Source organism: Rhea americana, unplaced genomic scaffold (genome assembly GCF_003343005.1).
Source record: "Rhea americana isolate MKP2758 unplaced genomic scaffold, rheAme1 scaffold_56, whole genome shotgun sequence".
Taxonomy (NCBI): Eukaryota; Metazoa; Chordata; class Aves; order Rheiformes; family Rheidae; genus Rhea; species Rhea americana.
This window is the reverse complement of record NW_028186712.1, coordinates 4,107,622-4,132,805: the sequence shown is the minus strand read 5'-3', so window position 1 is coordinate 4,132,805 and position 25,184 is coordinate 4,107,622. Positions and strand designations below refer to the sequence as shown.

At 37.2% G+C, this 25,184-nt stretch overlaps 1 long non-coding RNA gene across 19 annotated transcripts in view; it reads right to left on the bottom strand.

Moving 5' to 3' along the window:
- Positions 1-25,184, bottom strand: part of LOC146587860 (uncharacterized) — a 359,490-nt gene that overhangs the window by 238,835 nt on the left and 95,471 nt on the right. For all 19 annotated transcript variants that reach the window (XR_014897548.1, XR_014897547.1, XR_014897549.1 and 16 more), the window contains one exon: positions 20,661-20,718. This is a non-coding gene — a long non-coding RNA (uncharacterized LOC146587860). The remainder of the gene's footprint in view (positions 1-20,660; positions 20,719-25,184) is intronic.

Genomic DNA, 25,184 nt, shown 5'->3' with positions numbered 1-25,184 from the left:
GGAGGAAAAGAAAGTATCTCCTAGGGACTAAAAATAATACTAGATGCTTTTTAATCTTCCTCTTATGAATACATATAGACCTATCTCTTCAGAAATTAAGATACACTAAACTCAGAGCRCTAGCTGATATCACTGCTCAAGTTATCTTGTAATATATGCAGGAGATGCACTACCTCAATGGAAGAAAGGACAGCAAGGCTGGCCCTGCAGTAGCACAATACAAAAGAAGCCTTTTTCTAGAATATGGAACATATTTTTTATTTTGAATTACTTAGAGCTCAGGAGTTATTAACTGGCTTCCCAACACTTCATAAATTTAAACTTTGATGCAGCAAGATACTTTAGCACATGTCTTAAAGTATGTGAGTAGTCCAATTAAGAATTGTTCAGAAGCCACTGCAAAGATATTTGAACAATATCTGAAAATATCCTGCTAAACCTGGAAATTAATGCTCTTACATTTTTTAGGTTGCTATACTCAATATTCTTTTACTTTGCATAAGCAACATTACACCAAACTTTTACAAAATGTCAAATATTTTTATAGAGAAAAAGCACAAACCTAATAACACAAATGAAAATGAAAGGGCTAACCTACAACTGTCTATAAAAAATAGGAGTCAAAATGTGCCTATTTGTTGAGTTTACTTCCCTTTTTAATTCTAAATCATACACCAATTGATTGTCTGTGACGTTCAAACTAGTCTTTAAGTTGAAAAGCAATATGCATCATACTATTTTTCAACATCCTAACACAATTCTAACTAGCTCCATATCAAGCAAATAGTTATTTTTTTCACTCTATAAATAAGCAGACTGCTTCATTCAAGGGGTCAGTAAAATGATTTTTAGCACAACTTTTTCATATTAAAGTTGGTAGAATATGATGAGATACTGGACCAGTTGGACGCTAGCAGGGGGTTAATGGTTATCACAACTCAGATGATGCTAACTTTGGAATGACATCAACATTTCTGCTTCTAAAACTCATGAAGCTAATCAAAGCAGAAATCACATAGCCACCTGGGATGGACAGGAAAGTTTAGCCATGACACCCACGAAGTATGTGTTTCAGCAGTGACAAATTAAAGCTTTCAAGCAGCTGTGATGTTTTCAAGTGGGAGAAGCTGATAAAAATCACATGAGGTGAAATGGAGATCTCCATACAGCACACAGCTAGGCTAGGGACAGAGACAGAAACAAGATTTTCCTCTGAAATGAAAGCAGAGGAAACTACCAGAGAATAAAAGCCTGTCCTCCAATATGAGGGAAAAAAAAATCCTTGTTGTTAAAGAGAAGGGCTGAATGACATAAAAATTTCTTTCTAGAGTATTAATGTATGGGTATGAAAAGCCTGACTAATTTTCCTGTATTCCACTGGTTTTCATGAATCTTCGTGCCTTTGCAGTAAGTACTCCTTACAGCAGAATGCCCTTCTCCTTTTCTCTCCCCCCTAAAATTAAAACAAAATATCCTCATGGGAATACCTGCATTTGGATGAACTATCAGCAAGAACAGTTCAGCAAGCATTTCACACCAAGAGCATTTATTGCAGATGAATCACAGAGAACAGCTGAGATTTGCTGCCAGGACACAGCAAACCCTGTAGCTGGTGACCACAGGGTTTTGATACAGAAGCAGAACTACACATTCACTGACTCAAAGGTAAACTTCTTGGGGGAAGTTTCAAGAGAAGAGCAAAAGGAATGGTACCTGATACAAGAAGTCATACCTACAGAGATCTCCAGGACCAAAACTGGCTATCATACCATGTTCTGTTTGGTCCGTATCACTTTCCATGCTGGAGAAAGCAAAAGGAAGTTGTGCTTCTCAATGGAAAGTATAGTTCATAAAAGGACAGGATTCAGGGCATGCTATTTTCCAAATAGTGTTTTTTACAACAGCCAGACTCTGCAGCTGAGGGCCAATCCAAACCTCTGCACACACTAAAAATAATTTAACACAACCTCTACTACATCTTCTCTACACCATCACAGAGCAGACATCTTCATACTGTGAAAGATGACTGTGGTGGCTAGTCCAGGAACAAAGCAGGCAAGGTTATCTCAGGAATCCAATCTTTCGCAACTGAGGTTGAAGCATATTAGAAATGAAGGGAAAGCTCTGATGCCCCTYGTGTTTTCTGAATTACAAAGAGTAGATCTCCAGAATACATGGCAACGTACTAAACACAAAGAATGAAATGAAACGAAGTGATGCCTTCCAAAACTGTGCCTGTTAGTGCCCTCCAGCTGCTTTGGGGCATTCAGTCAGTGGGACCAGAATAAAGCCAGTCTGAAGGAAACCCCCCTTCCCCATATCCATGTAGTGGGGATGCTGGGTCCTCAGCACCAGCTGTTTCACTCTTCAGATCTGCTCCTAGCTCCTCACTACTTGCTAACGTAGACATAGCCATGCTGTATTTATTTGGAGACTGAAGCAAGTCTACATATGGAGAATTTCACCTTTGACAAGTACTAACTTCATTTACATTAACACCTGTCTAGACTGTTTTCCTAAGTATAAACATAAAAATCTCCTTAGTGTATTTGGGCCCTTCTTACTTAATTAACCATATGTGACGTAAAGTGATACAACCCAGTTAAAGGTATGTCATTGTTGATAGGATCAATTACAGTCAGACATAAGTATTCATTGCTTACACCATCTGTGCTGTACTCCTAAGTGCAGAACCTCGTCAATGAAAGTATACACAGATTAACTGTATTCACTTTCATTAAAAAACACCAATCTGTTTTGTCAGCTCTAGCATTTTCTGTTAAAAAGTTGCGATAATATAATGCATTCACCTTCTCCTTCCAGCATACTGTGGCTAGTGCCACATATTTGAAGGGTTTWAAACAATTTTTGAGAATATTTTGCATCTTGAGTGGTATTATTCTTAACTAGCAACTAGTAGCAACTAGTAGCAACTGTACAACAGTCCTGCAAAACTCAAGGTATATGCCAGCCTGGGAAATCACTGAGGTTATGGTAGAGTTCTGTTAGTTGTAAGTTCTGGTACGTTCTAATAAGCATTTTGCAAAGCTTCTGTTTCTCATTGTTATTCTTAAGTTCAATGTTACAGGATCTGATCCTATGATGTTTGAGGAAAAAAACAGYAATCCATGCCTTGCAAAGCTTCAATTGCTATGTAGGTATGCCTACATACAAATACACACATGTATACATATAGTGGAAATACTACAACCAATTTAATTCCTTTGATGTTAGCTACAATGATAACTTACAACTAGACTAAACTCATATTCCTTTTCTAAAGTTAATGAACAATTTCATGGATGAGTTCTATGTATAAAGAAACTGTAAGGAGATATGTTGCACATAGCTTGAACTGGTCTTATTTACACTCCTGTCCTTATTACCAGATAATTGTTTTTATTTTAAGACATCATTATAGGGCAGGTAACATGGTCACTGAATGGGAAAGGAACTGCTTTCAAAGAAGTGCTTTAGAGCATGGGGAAAAGCTATACAACTCTGTGCTTTTAGCACCTCAGAGCAGAAGTTCTAAACACAGGCTGAATTGCAATTTACATTTTTGCTCAGAATTGAGAGAACACACTGATGARCTATGCTTCTAATCAGGCTCCCTCAAAAGATCACATCCGCAAGGAAGCCTAGGAACCATTGTTCTAATGTTAAATGATGGTAGTTAAAGACTATATAATCTTCAATGCAGGTCACTTGAGAAAGCAGGCTGTGCAACTCAGCACATTTCCATCTTATAGAAGAGAGACTGAAGGACATACTTAAGGATTCTCACAAGTAAAAAACCAAAAAGGGACAAATAAGATGCATTTTTATTGCTATTGTTTGCATACTGTCTACATCTCTGTTTAATTTGGAAGAGGTTTAGAGGCACATCCATTGGGAAGAGCCTAGTCAATTTAAAACCGGGGGAGAACAAAACCTCTTTTGGCAGATGAGGATTTTTTGGTGCATTTATTTTAAAGTCAGTATATAGACTTGGTCTCTAATACTGTTTAACATATCAGAGATACTAAACAGTGCTGATGAGGATACTGACTATTTCATGAAATGATCTAGTAGAAGTTAAATTATCACAGGGAGCTTAAATATGTTAATTAGAAAATAGAGACAGTTAAAACAATGAAACTAAGATTTACAGTTAGCATGCTTGTTTCTTTAGTGTTCAAAAGAGCTGAAAGCAAATCACACTTCAGGGTGCTGGAAAATATATATAAATAGGTAAAGATTKACTTGAAATCTTGAGCAGGCTCTTTAGAATACTTCTTAAAATTGTGCACAACACAACTGCAAATGAGACACTGTTTACAGAAGCTTTTGATAGAAATTGTAATAAAACATTTTATGTAGAAAAGAAAACTTTCCTACTACATAGAAATATCCTCCTTCACTCCATCATAAGGCTACATAGGAAATGTTTTACCTAAACTCTAATTCTAAAATGAAAGTACCTGTTTTTTTCAAATTGTACAAAAAACCATTTANCAATTTAATTACAAATAATTGTCAAACTTTTATGTAATTTTCAATAATATTTTGATAAATTCTACTGACAAACAAAAACTCCAAAATCTCTACAGAGATTCAGAAAAGCCTGAAACATCTTTTCCTTTGGGTCTTCTTATTCATAACCTCAAAATCTGATCTAGTTTTCTCTTATAACAAAAAATAACTTTAACTAGTTCTAYCAGACCATAGACAATCTGACTTCCACATTAATTTCTGTCAGATTCACCTTTGAAGAAGAACCATTTTTTGAATCTCACCTGGAGGACAAGGTAARAGTAAACTAAGCAACAAGGCCTGCTGTAATACAAAACTGAACAACCGTTCAGTTGATATGAAGCTGTTCAAAACCCAATATAGAGTCAAACAGCTTGCTTGAGTTTTGAAGGTGAAAAGGTTATGTAACGAGAAATTTGTYTGTGTTAGAAAAACATTCTAGGTACTCTTTTATGCTTTCAATGAATATTCTTCAAAATGTACGCAACAATGTCTCAAGGAAGATATATTTTCTTCCATTAGATAGCTAAACCAATTGCATACATCTGAAAGTAAAAGTTTATTGTACAGTACTCAAGCATACRTAGTATTACATGGTATTTTATTATAGATACTCTATGAGGAAGTAAATATATTTATCACAGACTATGTTATACAAAATTTCAGAAATGTACATTTTACTTGAAAATGCACATTTGATTTAATGGCACCTGTTCTTGCTCTGAACTGAAGTGTTTGGAATGAAGGTTTGCAGATCAGGTATCTGGTTCAAACACTGCATACCAGAGATTATTATGCAGGCTTTGGGGAGGAGGATGACGATAAAAGCATTAGATAAAGGCCTTGTAAGTTAATAGTATCTGCTGCACAGCAAGTCTCATCACACTGCGTCAATCCTTCCCTCTCCCCTCATTAAACACAGATTAACTGGTATGTAATGTAGCAGCAGAACAACTGTAGCAATTCTGCCTGGTTGGTCTAGAAAATAAACTCTATGAACAAGGAGAACTAGAATTATATAGTTCCTTTCCAGGCAGTAACACCTCATCTTAGCCTATGCAACTAAAGAGCTATTAGATCTTACATGTGATCCTTCCTTACAATTTATATACAGTACAGAAGACATTTTAATAACCATTATGTACAAGTGAGTGTTTCAAGTGAAACAAATGTCATAATTATCACCATTATCCATAATGATCACTCTTCAGAAGAAATTGCCCTAGGAATCTTAAAATATTACGGCATAATTATTGTAAAGAGGCCCAAGCTGAATTTAAAGTGGATTCAGGTGTTCACCTAACAGTTAGACAATGTGTTTTCTGCAGAGAGTAAGAAGTGTGGCACAGAAAACCTAAAATTGTTTCCATTCCCTAAAACGATAAAAAGTTGTCTGCATTATACAACTTTCTATTGAAAAGTCAGGTAGTTCTGCCTGTTTCATCATGTATATAGCATTACACTTTCTTGTAGAAAATAATTAATGTCAGGAACACAAAAATATCAGTATCTAATTTTGTGAAACTTCCTTCAGATTTTCTGTATGCATGCAAAATTAATCCTTTAGGCAAAAAATTCTAAAGCGCACATTGGTGAAATCCATCTAGAAAACAACTGCCAAATTAAATGACTACAGTTATTGCAGACCAGTTAAAACACTGTGAAACKTGTTACATAGAAAGATGATAAAACCAATACAGCAAACAAACACAAGAAGAGGTTCCAATGATTAGGGTACAGCTTTGAACTGGGAAATGTAGACTAGATTCCTCATCCAGCCTGGATTGCTTTATCAACCATGAGCAAACTCTGGGCCAGATCCACTTAGCTAGGTACCAAACTCTTTTTTGATGGAAATTTGGTACTCCCAAAGATCTTGCCCTTGGTCTCTCTCCYCCTCTCTATGCCTTTTTTGCATGTCTATAAAATGGGACCCGTAATCCTGTCCTACAGGAGCATCGCTACAGAAAAGAAAATCCCACAAACRGCTACTACTTGCAGTGCAGAATAGGAACCAATGGCGGGCTTGGCCCTCCCCTGCCGGCACCAAAAATCTGGAAGACAGAGCACATAGCAAACTGTCATAGCATTCTCAAAAGTTTTAAAAAACATTTGTATCAAAGGTCTGTCTCTTTTGTCTCCCTCCTGTCATGAATTTATGCCTCAAGTCTATCTTTTTCTCAACAAGGGTCTTGGCAAGCAGGAGTGCTCTGTGGGATCTCTAGCTGAGAACAAACACTGAACAATAATATACCAAGGATTTTAAGCAAAACAAAGTAAAACCTCTTCTAGACTTATCTTTCCATTTGTCTCCAATCTCACACACTTTCTACCTTTCAATTCCTAGCCCTGGTTATCTAGGTTGACATTGTATTTGCTGATGCTGTTAATTTGTAAAGAGCAGTTTCCCTATGACTGTCATTACCATTGTTTCAAGTCTTCACCATGCTTGACTTGAGTGAAGTGGCCTATTTTCTATATCAGTTCTGCCTCTTCAGCACTCTAACTACACTTTTTAAAGTTGTCCTTACAGTTTTAATATACTCAGCTTCAGACGACTATTTTGTACTCAACAAAGAGTTCAAATATGATCTATATTTCAAGACACTCTGGACAACATTTGTCATTTGCCTACATGCAAAAGTTGAGAAGACACTTGATAGGGAATGGATGGAAACAATACAAAATTCAGCTGCATGAAATCCAGCTATCCGGAATACATTTGTCATTTAGTCAACCTCTGCATTTGTGTTTTTAATCCTAATACACAAAATAGCTGAGCATCTTTTTCTTCTTGCTACTGCAAGTGACCACATTTGACTGACTCCTCTTGCAGTCACCAGTGCTAAGATTACACTCTAGGATGCAACTGACCCAACCAAATAGGAAATCATGTCACAGCACGGTGACACAACAAAGTTAAAAGATGTTTTACACCTGACTGACATCTTACATTGACTCCTCAAAGTCTGCATTGTCTCTTCAACATGATCTTTACACTATTCCCCTTAGAGAGCCAACCTCCCCATAATTACTGAGTTCAGAGACCATCCTAGCCGGCACAGCCTCCTGCTTTAATCAGAGTTCCATAAAATAAATGGACGCTATGAAAGCTTTTCATGGCCCCAGCTACCTCAATTACTTTCTGCACACACAATCACATGAGGATACATATATGAATTGACTCCAATTATTTCTACAATATTCTATWGATAATCTATTTAAATGTAAGGAACGCAAAAACATTGATGCAGATGAGACTGCTATTTGTTTTGGTACAGTGGAATTTCATACTTGGTTAGATGCTGAGACTGGATTGCATACCAAGCAATCACAAGGAAGTAGGTATCCTTCCTATTCTTGCCATAACCACACATTTTGACATCATCATTAAAAAAAAAAMCTGTTTTTATAATTGTTTCTATATGTTTAATATAAATGACACAGATTCAAAGTTCAGTATTGATGTATCAGCCTCAGCTTCAGAGTCTTCAAATATAGTTAAATGAAACGATATGCAGTTAAATGAATGTGAACTGATTTCTTATAAAAGACTGAATTCTTGTGCTTTTTGTGGTTATCTGGAATGCACTTCCAAAAACTGAAGCCAACAGAGCTCAGATCTGGAAATGGAGTTTTGCTGAAAATAGACGAGCACCTCTTCTCTAACATTTACACTAACATCTCCTGGAAAAACAGCAATCTTTTGTACTTCATTTGGAAGGGCTGAATAAATGTCAGTACTAGGCAGCTTTCCCATTCTGACTAACACTGGCTATCTACATGAAATCATGAAATGAGGATTGCTACTTACCTGCCCTGTTCTTTCTTCAAATTGCCACACAGTACTGACTTATGTCTTACTGTCTCTACCATTCCCCAACAGCTCTGAACAGAGATGATTACAGAGCGAAAAGGAAAAGTACCATCAGCTTTAAAAGTCAAACTATCGCATGTCTTTTCTCATTAGCAGATATTCAGAACCTCTCTTGAAATAGCATCTACTTTTCAAGGAGATAGATAGTTTTACTCAAATTATCTTGCCAAATTTTCCTAACATTAAGGAGAGGATTTTTTTAGTCAGTGTAAATACTGCTTAGCTTATAAAACAAGTATTGATGAATCCATTTTTATTAGCTGTCTCTCAGACTCTACCTGGCTTCCAAGCAGATCAATCCAAAATGAAATAGATGTCACTCACAACAGTGAAAAAGCAAACATACACAACACTTCATCTCTGTAGAATATACATGGAAACAGTCAGCTTACAACTCATTTACTCATGCCATCCCACATTCTTTTTAATCTTTTCGAAGTAGCATTCCTTTTCTTCAGCTTAAACTCTCACACTACCTCTCTGTTATCTCTCCATGAACATCTGGCCATCAACTCAAGCTGGGCATGTCTAAAATAAAATTTTCAGACTTTGTCTCACAGAAGTCCCCTCCATATGATATTTTTCAGTCTCTCTAAAAGCTTGAGCATCTGGCCACACTGACAGGATCCCTGACATTCCCCCTATGTTTTCATAGGTAAGATACTCTTTCTTTTTTATATCCTAATATATATGGCCATTCCCACCAACTTCCTCAACCAAATGTATGTCATATCATATCCATTCTTGATGCTGTCAAGAAATTCTTCTATGGCTTTGACAAACCTTATCTGATATGCTCAAATTGATCCAAATTATTTGCTGTGAAGATAACATTTCTAGCCCAGCAGTTTGTCCATTCTGTCCTTCCTTATAGCTCCCTGGCCCTAGCCTTCCTCTAGGACAAGGTCTTGTCGATGTCGATCTACAGAGTGGTGACAGTCTCCAGCATATCCTTAGTACACTTTGGAACAAGCACTACCGTGTTACATTCCATGCCTCCCATCACACTTAGGAAGAAAATCTGCAAAGGTAGCTCTACATGATGTTTTGGTCTGCTCTCGCTTTCTCAAACTCTCCCATTGTAGCCTTTCTCACGAAAATGGCAGGCTTTTCTTTGAAATAGCTCTTAAAACATTTATTTACTGTAACTACAAAACATGTGAGAACAGCTGACCTGAGTGAGTGCTGAGGCCATGTATCACACTAACCCATGATCAGCTATATCTCCTCCTCCATCTCCATTTAATTCTTATTCAGATTACATTTAATTGAATACACCTTCAGATTTGTCAATCCAGGTGCTTTCCATAAAACATCTCTTCATCAAAATCAGGTAAATCATCAAAATATTTTGTTCTTTCTACGCTAAGACCTTTTGGTGAACCAAAAGAATGAACAAAAGATAGTAAATTATGTATTTTGGCACCATCAGTTAAACAGTCAATTAGCAATTCTTGTATTACTTTAGTTATAAAGTATCTCAATTTTTTTCCCAATGTCCGGCTCTGTTAATGATTGCTCATTTTTCCTCATGACCTATTTTGTGTGTCAGTATCAGTTTTGTTTCTGCAAAGTTGGAGTGCCGTGTCTATAATAGTTACAGAGATCATTCTTGAATAAGGCAATGATATCTCTGGTATGTACCAGCGGATGAAGCATAACATGTAATTAAAAGTGCTGATGCATTTATTTGTAGAGATTTAATAGTGCTACTGATGTTACAGCATGTATTTGCGTAATCATGTTGACTTTTAAAACACCACTTTAAATTAATAATGCCTTTCATTATATTGTTCCACTGACATCCACTGTGATACCACTGTGCTAAGTGAAACTAAGTCACCAAATTTTAAAGATCAAAAAAAATCCAACCACAAAATCTTTGAATAAGGAACAAATTTCCTAGAAGAATTAAAAGCTCTAAATATATACTTGTTTTCCATCATATTTCCACTTCATATCCTATTCTATCATAATTTATGTGAAAAGATATGCAAAAAGAACCCTGCTTAAAGAAGGTGATCAAAACCACAGATTCCAAAGGATACAGAAACAATATTCTTATATATAAAACATTGTAAAAAGTGTATCCAAAGATGACTGCTTCTATAGTACCTATTAGAAGAAAAAAAAATGTGCATTGAAACAAACATCTTAATATATTAAAAATTAAAAAATATTAATTATTTAATTGTTAATTGTCAGCTGTGTGCATGTACGTATTTATAGTCTAACTTCTGATGTTCAACTTCCTAATCTCAACGTAACATCAAAATACGGGCTTTTGTTATTTGGTATGTACATGCATTAATATATATTTAACAGGCACATATATTTTACTCCGAAAACCCATTAAGAATAAAAAAAAATCCTGAACAGTAAATCCTATTTTGTGTTCACATTGCAAAGCAATCTTTATATGATAATATATAATTCATAATCTGAGTAAATCTTACTCTGTGCTTAGAATGGCCATTTTCATTGTCTAAGCACCCTTTCACCCCATCTTTTTGGTCTTATTACTCATTTTTTATCCTTTATTGAAGGCCCTCTTCAGAGCACCTAAAATTTAACATGGAGTTATTAATTTCTGAAAAGGTTGGTTCTGTAGCACATACTGTAGTATCCAAACATCCCACAAACCTTCATTAATTTAGCTAAAAGAACACAAAGACATACACAGACAAGATCCTTATGAGGAAAAGTGCCATTAGCATTATCTCAGTTTTACAGCCACAAAATTGTCAAGGTTGATTTATTTTGGGCACCTAAAATAAACTTATGTACTGTTGTTGTTTTTCAGAGTACCTGTTTCTCATGCCATTTTTGTACATTCAGAACATCTACCCTGTTGTCTTTTAGAGCAGTTGTGAGAATTCACAGGTGCTGCAGCGAAGGCCACAGTGAAATACCTCCCCTACATCCTCTCGAAAAAAGGAGGGTCTGCCTGAGCAGAGGAATGTACGTACAGTGTATACATGACCTGAGTGGCACAACAGGCACAAGAAGAGGACCCAGATCTCAAGGGCCCCAGTTAGCCATTCTAAACATAGATTAATTTCTCTCCTTGGGGCAACTACATGGCTGATGCAAACAAGGGAGATATGCTGCCACACCGTGGGGATCTCAGATGTGAAGCAGTAGCTGGTGCTGAGGGATCCAGAGCCTCCTCTAGCCTCCCCTCACCCCATAGGCAGATGCACATGAAGGTATGAATCCAGCCTATTGGACACACTTCAAACAAGGTGACTGACCCCCTTTGATTTTCTTGAAATTCCATTCCAGGGAACTACTCCATTTGGTCCAACATGGGTGGCAGAAGATTTCAAAATCCCTTAGAAAACAACACAAATAATAAAGGAGTGGAGACTGGACATCTAAAATGTTCAACAAGGCAATTCTTATCTTAAACACCATCAAGCAGTTAAGTAAACTGAAAGGAAATTAAGAGCCTGAAAACATGAGAGTGCAGACCCTACCATAATATAACCTGCACAAAAGATGTTCCAAGCACTCCTGTATCTTCTATGCTGCAATTTTAATGCAGTACATTAATGACATATTGATATGAAGCATAAAGAAGAGTCTAGATTAATTTTACCAGGCTTTTAGTTTCTTATTTTAAAGACAATCTAGATTAACAAGGGTAGATATAAAGAAATAGGGATTTTTTTAAAAATTATACTGCATTACTGTAACCTTTCAGTTATCTCTTCACCACAGCAGCATCCATTCTCTGTTGTCCAAGCTAATGGAAGCCTGGATTCCCCAGAAAATGGCAGGATTGGGAGGGTGGTGAGGGAGAGAAGGGAAGGGGAGGGAAGGATGACTCTGGAGAGGTAGTACAGGAGAAAATGGGAAGAACATTGCCAAGACATGCATGTAGCTCCACACAGAACTAGTCATGATGCAGCAAARCCCTAAGATTGCATCCACCGCAGCACAATGCCACTGTGGACAGTGCTGGAGGGCCAAGGACCGTGCAATTCAAACAGACTGTGTCAGCTTCGGTTCAGTGCTATGCTCAAGTTGCGAGTGCTCTTGTGCTGTTTGGGGAGCATACACAGGGCTCCCCAAACAYGGGCATTACAGTGAAGTCAACTCTGCTATCAGTTTATCAGTACCAGCCCACTACTGCCTTACAGTGCTTKTATGGTTGCTACATTTGACTTCCTAAGACCTTTCGGAAACAGCAGGATGAAGTGCTAGTGCAAATAGATTCATTGTGGATTTGGGGAGGCTGACRCAGAGTCCAAACTGATAATACCTGCTAGACTTGAACTAACTCCATGTAGTTAGTGACCTTTGCATAAATTTCCTGTGCTTCTCATCCCGGAAAAGAGATACAGGAACACATAAGTTTGCTGTGCATGGAGCCTGCTGGGTTCACACAGTTTGCTAGTTAAGAGGTCTGTGCAGCATGAAAGCAGCTGATCTGTTTGTGGACTGAAGCTGGTTTTATATATAATTCATGTAACCACATTCATGCAGATTGGAAGCATATGAACATGGATCCAAATTGGCTCTACCTCTGTGGCACAATTAATCCAGAAACTGAATTTCAAYATAATGCAGAGTTAACTCTAGCTCAACCCCTGGCTCCTTACTGCAAAAGATGTTTGTATTGTAGCCAATTATATTATGCTACATGTAAATTCAGTACTACTCAGTTTTAACAATGTCACTGACCTTTATTTATCATCATATTAAAGCTATATTAAAGATTTGATGGGCAGCTGTCTTGTGAATCAGTTCTCTATCCCTCTCAAAATGGAAGTGAAGCACACCAGCAAAGAAATACCAGCATAGTAATATGTTAATGAGACTAATGCTTCTCAAAATGTAGTCAAACCACGCCTATACCAAACAAGATGTCATTTTCTAAGTTCTGCTTAAGTCCAAATAACCAACTTTTCTAAGTAACTTGAGTTTTGAGGTTCCCTTAGTAAATAGGAATAAGAACAGTGTGAAGTTCATAAAAGTTTGTTTTACTGAGGACATTTGTTCTAGAGCAGCCAAAATTGTCAAGTGTCTCCTAAATTAAATTATTTCTCCACCCCAGAGAGAGGGTGTTCCCTCTAACCCAGAGACGACGGCACAACAATTTCAGAAAGTACTGTTTGCATTTTAGTGATCCTCAGATTGCTAACACATAGGATTTTAATATACAGCATTGGTAGTCTGAAAATTATAAAGTATTTAAATTATTTTGCTTTAAAAATCAAATGAAGCACTCTTAAAGGTATTTACTCTTCTGTTGGAGGCATAGTCTTTTTACTGCCTTTATCATCATGTTAACTAAGCACCCTTAGTAGTCTATTAAGAGGTGGAAGTAATATTTGTCATTTTTGGTTTATTTCCTCTTTTTCTAAGGGATAAATTGAGTGTAAAATATAATGTTTTAGTAGGGCTAACTTTATTAATGGGTACAGAGACTTCTCTGTTTGGGTCAGACAAAGCTAAGAAACAGAAGTGGGCCTTACAGTTGAAGTTCCACAGTCAGTTATTTGCACCACCCCAAACATTCCCTAGAAAGGTTGAGCAGACAAGCTTTATCACAGTGATAAAAAGTTTTATTGTGCGTGAGTTGAGTTCATGATAGYGATCTTCTACCACAGAATTCAGGCAATATTTTTAGTAACTTCAGCCACTCATCACCTTCAAGATAAGAACTAGGATCTTGAACTTAAATCTCTGTTCTCTGTGAAAATCATACCTTCAGAAGGCTAAAGAATATGGAATCACAGAATAATGGAGGTTGGAAGGGAYCTCGGGAGGTCATCTAGTCCAACCTTCTGCTCAAAGCAGGTCTAATAAGAACCTGGAACTTGTCCAGTCATGTCTTCAAAACTTCCAAGGCCAGAAATTCAAATATAAAGTAATACAAACATCATATCTAACAGATTGTTCCTGGAGAGGAACACCTACATTTTCAAAGCTAGCAGGGATCACTGTGATGCTCTGAATAACACAAAGAGTTTGACCCAATTATTTCTGCAACTTCTCATTGACTATGTCGTATGTCTTCTCAGATGTCTGTAATCAATTTCCATTTAAACAGTTCAAATTAGAGAGACTGTAATGCATTCCCCATTCTAATGTATAATTCTTACGACATAGTAACATTAAACTGTATCCCATCTTAACAGACTGACTACAAGATGGCTACTTTTTGGATCAAAAGAAACATCATTCTAACCTTCTCTAGAATTATTACATCAGCGTTCATTACAAAAGCTTCCCTTTTTTAGTTATCTCCAGCACAGAGGGAAATTACCTGCTAGCTGTCAGACTGTCTATTAATTCCACGAGATTATAAATAACAACGTGAATTTTTACACAAATAAAAAACAAGATTCTAGAAATCTTTCTTCTCAACACTCCCAGGATTTCAAAGAACGGTTAAATGTTGGTGACTCTATCAGCAGTAGTGAAAAGCCAGTTTTGTAATCAAGAGCTAATATCAAATTGGTCTCTTCTGTTACACAGCACAAAGTATGCTTTATGTTGCAAATTGGRGGCTGGAAGAGGGAATCAGATTATCTTCCTTCTAAGAGCCATTTCACTTTTCTGTCTTCTGCAGACTAGCCTGAGTCAGAGAGGACCCTTGCACTGCATGATTCTCTGGTCAGCAGCTGTGGGTTTGAGTATGAAGCACTTCCTTAATATGTGGTCATGTACCACCCAGTGCTCTAACTCATACTGTTAAAACTTTCCAGTAAGAGTCTTACTGTGAGAAAAGTGCCTGCCTCCCTGAAAAACAATTAAGCAATTACAACGCAAAGTCATGAAAAACTACTTCCTCTAAAACCTATGAAGAAATCAGAAACCTGCCAGTGCAATATAGTCTTAAAAGCAGAATGACAGGATTACAAGGTCAATGATTTTCCTTTTGAAAGATGTTATCTGGGCAGGATTCCGACTCCTAGTGAGTTCAGAGAAAGGAAAAAGACAAAACACAAACAAAAAAAATACAACAGGCAGCAAAAACCAACCAAGTGAAAAAGAATTTTAAAGAAAATAAACAAGAATGATGAGAGATGAGAAGTATCTTTTTCCACAACCATACTTAACCCATTCAGTAACCTCTAAGAAGCATACAGAAAACCAGTATTCTTAGGTTTTATGCTTACTTAGATTCAAGGATGATAGATTTCCCCAAATTGTATGTCCCCTCACCTGCTGTTTTGAAAACAGAATTTTCATAGCTATGAGGGGAAAAAGAATGTGGTTTTCACACAGACCAGATCTGATCAAGCACTCTGTAAATGTATAAACCAAGCATCACATAAGCTGTTCCGTACAGGATGGCAATGGAAATTCCTCAATACAGGAAGCAGTCCCACATCTTTTTGACCAAGTGAGTGCCTTCAGTTCAAGCTAGCCACTACAGAAATATTACATACAATTGGATAATCATTCAGCACAGGCCTGTTAGGGATGACCCTGACAAGGCAACTAGTATCCAAAGAAACAAAAAGACTGCTGTAGATAAGTAAGTGCCTCAGAAAGCCCAAAGTAAAATTTACACACAAGAAAAATGTCTCTGATAAAAAAAATAGGCCTATGGAAAGAGGCCATCTCTGTCATCAGAGTAATATTCTTCTTCTTAGAAAGTAGAGGATAATAGAATTTAGTCAATCTTCTAAAGAGAAATCTAATGTATCTGTAACACTATTTTCTGCTTGTCCAGTTCAGCTATAGGGCAAAATGTTCAGAAGGGCCTAAAGCAAGCCTCCTCAACGACCTGAAATTACCAAGATTCACAGGCGTTCATGGCCTTAGGTCCATCCAAACCCCGTGCATAGTGTTTCCAATTAATCATATGCCATGGAGGGCCTGAAGACAGTCAAGCCCAGGCAACAGTGAAGCCACATATGCCTGCACAGCTCTAGCCTTACATCAGCCAACACCAGCAACTGCAGGTTGGTCAAAGCTGGGCTGCCATGGAAGGCTAAGCAGGTAGCCCTACAGCTTCTGACAACACAGCAGCGCTGAGAGTTCAACTGCCACTGCGTACTACCAGGCATGTCAGTCCCTTGGATCCCCTTAACCCTCAGCATCAGAAGAACCCAGTTCCAAAATATACTTTTAATACGAACCTTACAAGATGTGCCTCTCAATAGAGAAAACTTCAGTTTATTGTGCAGATTAAAAGCAAAAGACTACTTCTAATGTTCTCTACCAGAAGAAAAGACCATGTATAACAAGGACAAAGCTTGTTTATATATGTATGTAAAGCAGACCTAATCTTGATTAGGGTGTTCAGACACTGTAACAATAAAATAATTACAAACTGTGAATACTAGTTATTATTTCATATAGCTACTGAGCTATATTTTAGCTATCATTATTAAAGATAGGTATCTGACAGTAAATGCACTGTTTCCCACAGTTGAATCTTCTTCTACTACTACTACTTTGCCTATAATTGACAGCACTGTTACATCTAACGTAAGAGTGTTAGCTCCTKGAGAAAACAACCCTATTAATTTTGTACATCTAAGATGCCCCACAGATTCYTCTGATGCACTTGCACAAATATATTCCTATTGGGCTGTTTCTTGAAGAATCAGTCAAGAGTTAACACAAGTATATGTCCAGATTCAAGAAGGAGGCAAACTCACTGTGCCCCCCACCCCCCCAAAAAAATAATAAGAATGGAGCACTAAGGCAGAGCTAGGCCAGATGTTTCTGCAGCAATAATTAGTAGTCATCTCTGTCATATGAAGTGTAAAACAAAAGACTATGAAATTTAAACTCTCCAGCCATGTAAAATACAAAGGAATCTTCTTGGGAAATATTTTTCTTYATTATTATACATATTAATCTAGGCCCAAAGTGTGGCTGCACTTGCAGTATCACAGAATACATCTTGCATGTCTCTTTTACCTCTCATGGTTTTCCTTATTTTCTTTCACACAGTTTTATACCTTTAACAAATTTCTGATTTAGGAGGCCATGCTGCATCATTGGACATTTTCAAATTCTTCTTTTAAAATCAGCCCCAATGCTAAGATAATACATATATTTAATACAATACTCATTTGCTTCTTAAGATTTGCTTTTTCTTTCCTGGAGAAAGTAAACCTAATACAGTCCCTTTCAATTGTAGTAATACAATACTGTTTTCCCCACCAGATGGCAGTAACTTCAACTTAATATAAACCAGACTGGTTGCCACATGTTCAGCAAACAATGGCATTCTTTATATTTGGGTTTTTGTAAGAGAGAAATGCTGTTTTTTTAACATGTAGAGCTATTCCAGATCCCTGCTATTTAATGACAAATTGCAGGATAATTTTTTCTACTAACAGCTAAGCTCAACTTTGATCAATGTATCCTATTTTTTTTTTTAAAAAATGTATCATTCTATATTGCCAATTTTTCAGTACACTTTAATTCTGTCAAATTTGGGAAAATTTGATTTTTTGCCTTTTATTGCTTTTTTCCAACAAGAATACCTAATCTCAAATGACTTGCTGGCTTTCAATAGTATAATTAACTTTATTTTTTTCAATATATATTAATAGTTGAAATGACTAAAGGATTCCAAAGGAAAAGGGAAGGGGGGGAGAGTGTATTTTACGAAAATTTCTACTCAACCTATACAAAATCTGGATGGCATCTACAGCAAAAATATCACAGATGGCACATATTATTTTACATACAGACTATATTCTTTTTAACATGGGAGCTAGCAATTGCTTCCGCTGGTAAGAGAGTTTTGTCAGCATAGTCCAGGCACTGTGAAAATAATGTAATCCGGYGGATGGAAACTGCTCTGTAGGATATCCATTTTTAGGAGTGACTCATCCATAGGTTCCAGCCAAAATATGTTTTTTCACCCTTTATTTCTATTTGTTTCTAAGTTCTCCTTAGTTCTGAAAGAGCCCTCTACAAGAAAATGTCACATATCATAAAAAGAGGACTTTATTCCTACTCTGCTAATATTAGTATTCAGAATGATTAAGTGGGTTTATATTCAGCTCCACGTTGATTGCAAAGAAAATATCAAAAATGCCCATTCTTATTAATAAAACACACTCATCTTCCAATAAATTTATTACAAAATACATAGTCTGTTTGGACAGCTGGCTTCCACTATCCTACAAGCACAGATTCAGATCCTTTTGTCTTTCACTACTTAAGTTTCCAGATAGAAAGAAAAAGTAGAGCAAAATTTTCTTCACATACACAAAACAAAAAAGATGGAAAAAGGTCTCAAAAATAAAGTAAAACAATTAACKATTATTTATGGACAAACAGAAGCATGAGAGAAAAAGGGGGTAGAGAAAGACCTGGTATTAGACAAACCGAAAATGAATTGTCCAAATAGATTTGAAAGGAAAGGCAACAAGATCTAACAAAAGATTCACAGTAAAAAGAAGACTTGTAAGTAGGAGGGAAAAAAGGAGGAAAGCAAAAGGAAGACAAGGTGATCAAACCCATCAAACCTGGCTTTAAGAGGGCCATCAAAATAAAACCGAAAGTTTATTTCATAGAAAAGCTGGGGCTCTATTAACAACTTCATTTGAGATCTACTGTTGAATTACTGCCTCTTTAAGAATACAGTGATATGATTACTTTCTACCACTCATATGTATCCTTCACGTTGTACTGGCTTATGGCTAATATTCTCAAATATTTCACTTTTCATAACCAAGCATTTTCATTAAACCAAAAATGTTGGTCCACTTTACATGGATGAGTACCAAATGCCCTTCATCCAAAATTATTATCATTTGAATTAAAGATAATCTCTAGATACAGTATAATTTGAAAGATACTTTCATAAATTTTTCTTTATGGCTTGTTATTCTTTTGTGACCACGTATTCATGTCAGCTGGAAATATGGTAACTGCAGAACCCAACATAAAGCTAAGTTATTCCTAATATACAAAGGACGAGGAAAGGTAAAGGTCCAGAGGAATGGTTAAGTGGAGAATACAAATCTGTGTGAATACTCACACACTCAGAAATCATTCTTAGATCTGAATGATCTAAGCTGAATGAGTCATTATTGAACTAGATGAAGAAGCACAGGGATCTACTGTTCAACATAAAAAGCATAGAAAGGTTAGCACAACGCTGCAATATACCAACGACCAGTAAAAAAGAAGTTAGACAACTGATTTTTGATCCAGCAGCAATCTCTCTTAATAATGATATCAGAGCAATATTTAGAAGTTCTTGAATATTTTTTAAAAGGATACTGGGAAAATCAGAACTGCAAGAAGAGCAACAAAAAATGAAGACTTTGGAAAATATGTTAGAGTGGTAGACTTAAAAAATTTCAAATCTATTTTAGCTGACTTGAAAGACTATGCAGTGATGATTATAGGAAAAAAGGTACCATCTGCAGGTGCCAGCAGGGAAAAAAAAAAAAAAAAAAAAAAAAAAAAAGCTAGAAGCTGAAGCCAGACAGTCAGACAAGTTTAAATTAGGTAAAAGGCATATTTTTTAAAGTGTGTTTCAGCAATTAAAAACCCTTACCATGAAGAAAAATGGTGGATTAAATAAAAAGTACATGCTTTCCTGCTTAGGTCAAGGACAGGAAAGTAACTATACAAAATGTAAAAACTTGTGATTTATAACAGATTAAACGTAGTCCAATGGTATGTTCTGGTTTTAAATGCTATGACTAGCCATGAAAGGTGTGAAGCAATTAGTCACTTCTGAAAGGAAAAAGAATTTGAACGACGTCAGGACAATCCAAGGCTTCAAATAAACCAGACTGTTGCCATTTAGAAGGCCTTAGAAATTCAAGGCGAGATGTCCATCGTGAAGAAGAAGGTGGCAAACTTCCCATTAAATGTCCTAGTCCCCAGATTTTATACCTAGTTCTGGTGTCACCAGTGCTGAGCTACACTCCCCACTGCAGCGAGTGTCGGGAGGCCCCGGCTCCAGCGACGTGACCGKGGGGCTGCCCCAGCTCCTTAACGCCCAGCCCACAGCGTGCCCCCGGACCAGCCCTGCTCCACTCTCTCCTGGGGGGCGGCGAGACAGGGCTGGGGCGGTGAGGCTCTGCCCTGCCCTGCCGCCACGGGGGGCCCCCAGCCCCGGCAGCCCCCACCGCGGGAGCGAGCGCTGGGGCTGCACCCACAACGAGAGCCATTTCCGATCTCACTGAGGTTGCTCGCAACGCTGGCCTGCAAGAGCGCGGCATGCACTCGTGAGCTGTAGCACTGCTCATAAAACAGTATCTAAGTATCTGATCACGGTTACTTGCTAACTGGAATTTCCAATAAAGGTCTCAAGACTTACCTGTAATTCATGAAATGATAAAAAYGATCTCTCTGCAAGCTGAAAGGCAGTTGTACACCTGAAAGAAATACAGTGTATCAAAACAGTGATAAAGGACTRATGCAGTAACCTAGCTGAGTTTCTGAATTTCACTCAGCTGTTTTGCAATTAACCACATTTCAGAGAAATGCTTAAAGCTATATCACACAGCTATAAAAAATCCTTCTGGAAAAAGCAAAAACATTTTGTTTCAAATTGTGATCAGYATTAACAAGTTAACAACTTGAAGGGCATTACCCTATATCAGTAGATTAAACAACAACAAAAAAAATCCAGTATCACAACCCAGAGTGCCTGACCTCTCATTCACCAGATTCAGTCCATCCGAACAATTCACTAGCACGTAGCCTGCTCTCAGGCCCTGTTTAAACTAAAGGCCGCAACAAAGAAAAACAGGGAGCAGGCCACAAATAAAGTAAAATACTTTACTCCCCACCATCTTCTTTCTTGCAAGCCRTACAGTGCCTTATTATGTTACCAAACTTGGGGCAATCATCTGCCTGCTGCACATTCAACCACGTGCTGAGCAATGTATGCAAATAAAGTCAAATGATTTTWTWTTTTTTGTGGCATGAAGACACACCAGGACCCATARTAGATATTAATTTTGGTAGATGGACAGCTTATTTACCATATCTTCACTTAGTGATAATTACAGGAGTTTGCACAAGCTGATTCACCTAGAAGAAGAACAACGAATCATGGAAAATTTTGAGTTGGAAAAGACCTCTGCAAATCACCTAATCCTGCCCCAGTGAGGACTTCAAAGCTAGATCAGGTTGCTCAGAGCCTTGTCCAGCTCCATTCCGAATATCCCCAAGGAAGGAGAACCCACAAACTCTCTCGGTGACCCCGTCACAGATGCTTGACCATTCCCATGATGAAAAAGAATACTCTATTATCCAGTTGGAATTTGCTATGCTGCAACTTGTGATTATTGCCTTTCTCCTATTATCAAACACCTCCAGAAAGAGTCCAGCTCCATCCTTTCCACAATCCCAATATGGGCAGTGGATACAGGACCCTACAGTTGGGTTCCCCTGCCTCTCCAGGCTTACCACGTTCCGATCCCTTAGCCATCTCCTTGGATTTTGCATGCTACCATCCATTAACCATCTGAGTGGCCCTTCCCTTTTTGTCATCCCRGGGAGCTAGAACTGGACACAGTATTGCAGTGCCAAGTAGAGGGAGCATAGAAACACTGGAGTAAATATACTAGAACATAGGAATGTAGAAATGTTAAGAATAGTTTTGGAAAGCAAATATATAACTAAACTTTATTTATAAAATTGTTAAACTACATTAACCTAAACTGGCAACCAACTTCATTTTCTTAGACTGGATTTTAACATCTAAAAATTCTTTTTTTCCTCTTTGCAGATCAGTTTAAATTTGTTAATTCCTTGCAYGCACAAAACCAATCTGTTTGTTCTCATTGATACTAACATCTGAACAGATTACTTACAGCAAACAAAGTCATGTTTAGAAGTAGAAATTATTCTGAAAAGTATTATTTATCTATTAAAAATATGTTTATAGATTATAATACTGGAGGAAAATACATATGACAGAAGCAATAGTCTGTTAGCTTATGCAGTAAGCAATCCTCTGATCTGTTGTTACAGGTCTCATACAGTGCCTTCCTTTCCTTGCTAYGAAGTTTTCCAGCAAATGAGGTAAGCTAGTAAACTGCTACATCCAGCAAAGCACTGCATGTCTTTAAACAAGGAACGTTTTAGTTTCTGGAAGTTCAATTAGTATTAATTACAAGCTTAAAGAAGCACCACAACAACATATTCACATTGATAGTATAGGCATATCTACAGCATAATTACTGTCACTTCAGTAAGTGCAGCCACGCATACACATACCCTCCCAGGATCAAAGTGGTGGAATACCCACTTCAGTCTCCTGCCATCAGAGGCAACTGTGTTCCACATACCCTTTCATAAAGGTATCATTTTCTACCTTGAAAACAATTAGAAGTGTGTGGGAGGRGATGCAGAAAAATCAAAAACAAACCACCTTCTTCTAAGGCTTTTCCAGAATACTACTGCCTCGATGGCTAGAAACCTTTTTCTAACTTTTAGTCTCATTTTCCCCTGTTGCTCTGGTCCCAGCACTGTTCTTCAGCTTAAATAACTGTTCTCATTCCCCAGTGCTTAAAATGCCCCCTTCCACCCAGTGTAAGAATCCATGTCTTTTCTCTTGTTTTAATGGACATTGGTGTCTCAATCATTCCAGATGAAATTCATTTTCCCTAGTTTTAAGCAGTACCTTGGAGCTAGTCACTGTAGGCTGATTAGAATGGAGACAGCTATACTGGATCACTTGAACAGATTATTTTGTGGTTTATCAATATTATCAGCTACTTCACTTCCATTTTAAAATCCTAAGATATTAGCTAATAGCAGAAGCAATCAGACCCATCAAAATAATTTTGTTTTGTACTTCAGGCTTCTATCCTGTCTCTATTTCTCCTAGCCTCAAAGTTGTGAAGTTTTCCCGTATCTTTTCTGAATTAACAGTCCTTTTGAAYTGAATACTGAAAATGACTCTTCTGGCATATCTTTAAAAACCCCAGTAACTAGATGTAGCACAATCTTCCCTCAAAASTCAAGTGCTTTTGTAATGATTTGACAAGATTACATTTTGACAGTTGATACTCTAGACTAGAATATGAGAAAGAGCAATGGCATCTTATGAAATCTGGCTACGGTAACATTCAGAAGTGAAAATAAGGTACCAAGTTTTGATCAAATTCCCACCTCATAAATACAAGGGTGTAGAAATGGAGAGGTAGGAAAAAACTGTGATGAGAAATTGGATCTTGCTTTTTAATGATCCATCTATATAAAATCTCCTTAACTAGTACAAATACACATTCCTATTAGCATCATCTCCTATGGAACAACTACAAAACTTTGCTTTATGAAGAAAAAATTGAAATTAGAAAGAAACAAATATTCTCCCACATGCCCCTAGACAAAATCAATGCTGTTACAATACCACATGATCTCACACCATAATTGGCTCCTGCTGAATCTTAGGAATCTACAAGAAATCTCTCAAAATATTATATTTTATATACATATATTTATATATATATATATGTATGAAAAAATCTAACTACCATATCAGTGTTGATTTGCTTTGTGAGGGAAGTAATAGTATGCATAAACAGGTTTATCCCACAGGCTTTGTAGTATCTAACAAGCTGGACTAAGTATCTCAGAAGTTCTGGTTTTGGCCAGTATTTACTCATGACAGTGTTCTTCACATTTCACTAATCCTGTCTGCATGCAAGCATTTAAACAATATTTCGTGTGACACCAGTATTTGAACAAAACTCTGGCTGCTTGAGGATAACAAGGGGATATCTGRGGAAAGTTTTCATCCAAACTCTCAACCCAAGCTAAATATGAACTATTTTATGGACTATCTGGAAGATCTTTAAAGACACAATCATGCACAGCTAAAACTGAATTGTTAAGCATAGCAGGAGCCATCCTATGTTTTCATCCCACTTGGTGCTTGGACACCAACACTTAAGATGGTCTCAGAAATGCAAACACCAAAAAAMGTTTTTTCTGGCACCACACTACTAAAAGGATTAACTGCCAGGTAATTCAGGCTCAAGAATGAATTCAGAGACAAAAAGAACTACCTGAAAGGAACAGATAGYGATGTCACCTCTGAAATCCCTAACCAAAAAACTGAGGATGCCAAGGGAGTACCAGGGAGCTGGACCACAGAAAGCAGACAAGCACCCATGTGCACTCCTCCCTAAATTGCATGTCCTTTTGCCACTGTTAGAGCAAAACCACCAGAATAGATGGATTATCAGTCTGGCCCACAAAAGCATTTCTTATGTTCTTGAGTTATCTTGTTCTATGGATAAAAGAAGGGTACATTTCAGTATCCCCTTGACAAAACTCAGATTTCAGTAAAGACAGGTATTCATTCTATTTCATGAATCACAATAAACTGGAGTAAAAGATCTTTGTTTAAAATGAGGAGTCTTCAACGCTGCAGCCTAAAAATGGGATCATCTAATAGTCAGAACTATTGAGTGAAAGAATACTGTTAAAGTTGTCATATAGCACTCATTCAAACCCGAAATACCAGTCACAGTAGGATCAAAGGTATGTTAGTTCACAGAAATACGAAAGACTTCTTTCACAATCTAATTTCAGATTTATTTTTCTTTAATGTCAAACCACCAGTCATCATTTCCCTCATAAACCAAAAACYATCTAACTTTCCATTCTCTGGAAAAATTCTATTTCCTTAAGCCAGAGCTCTCATAAACATGTCCTTGATGGTGGCATTTGTTAAGGATATGCTGACCTTTTCAAAGCTTCTCTTTTTTCAAATGACTGTTTCAGTTTTGCATTCTGCTACGTATTCTTTCACACGCTGCTAAATGCAAACTCTGCATGCTTGCCCTAGTTTGCCATGTTCTTTATTCTTGAGCATACAAGT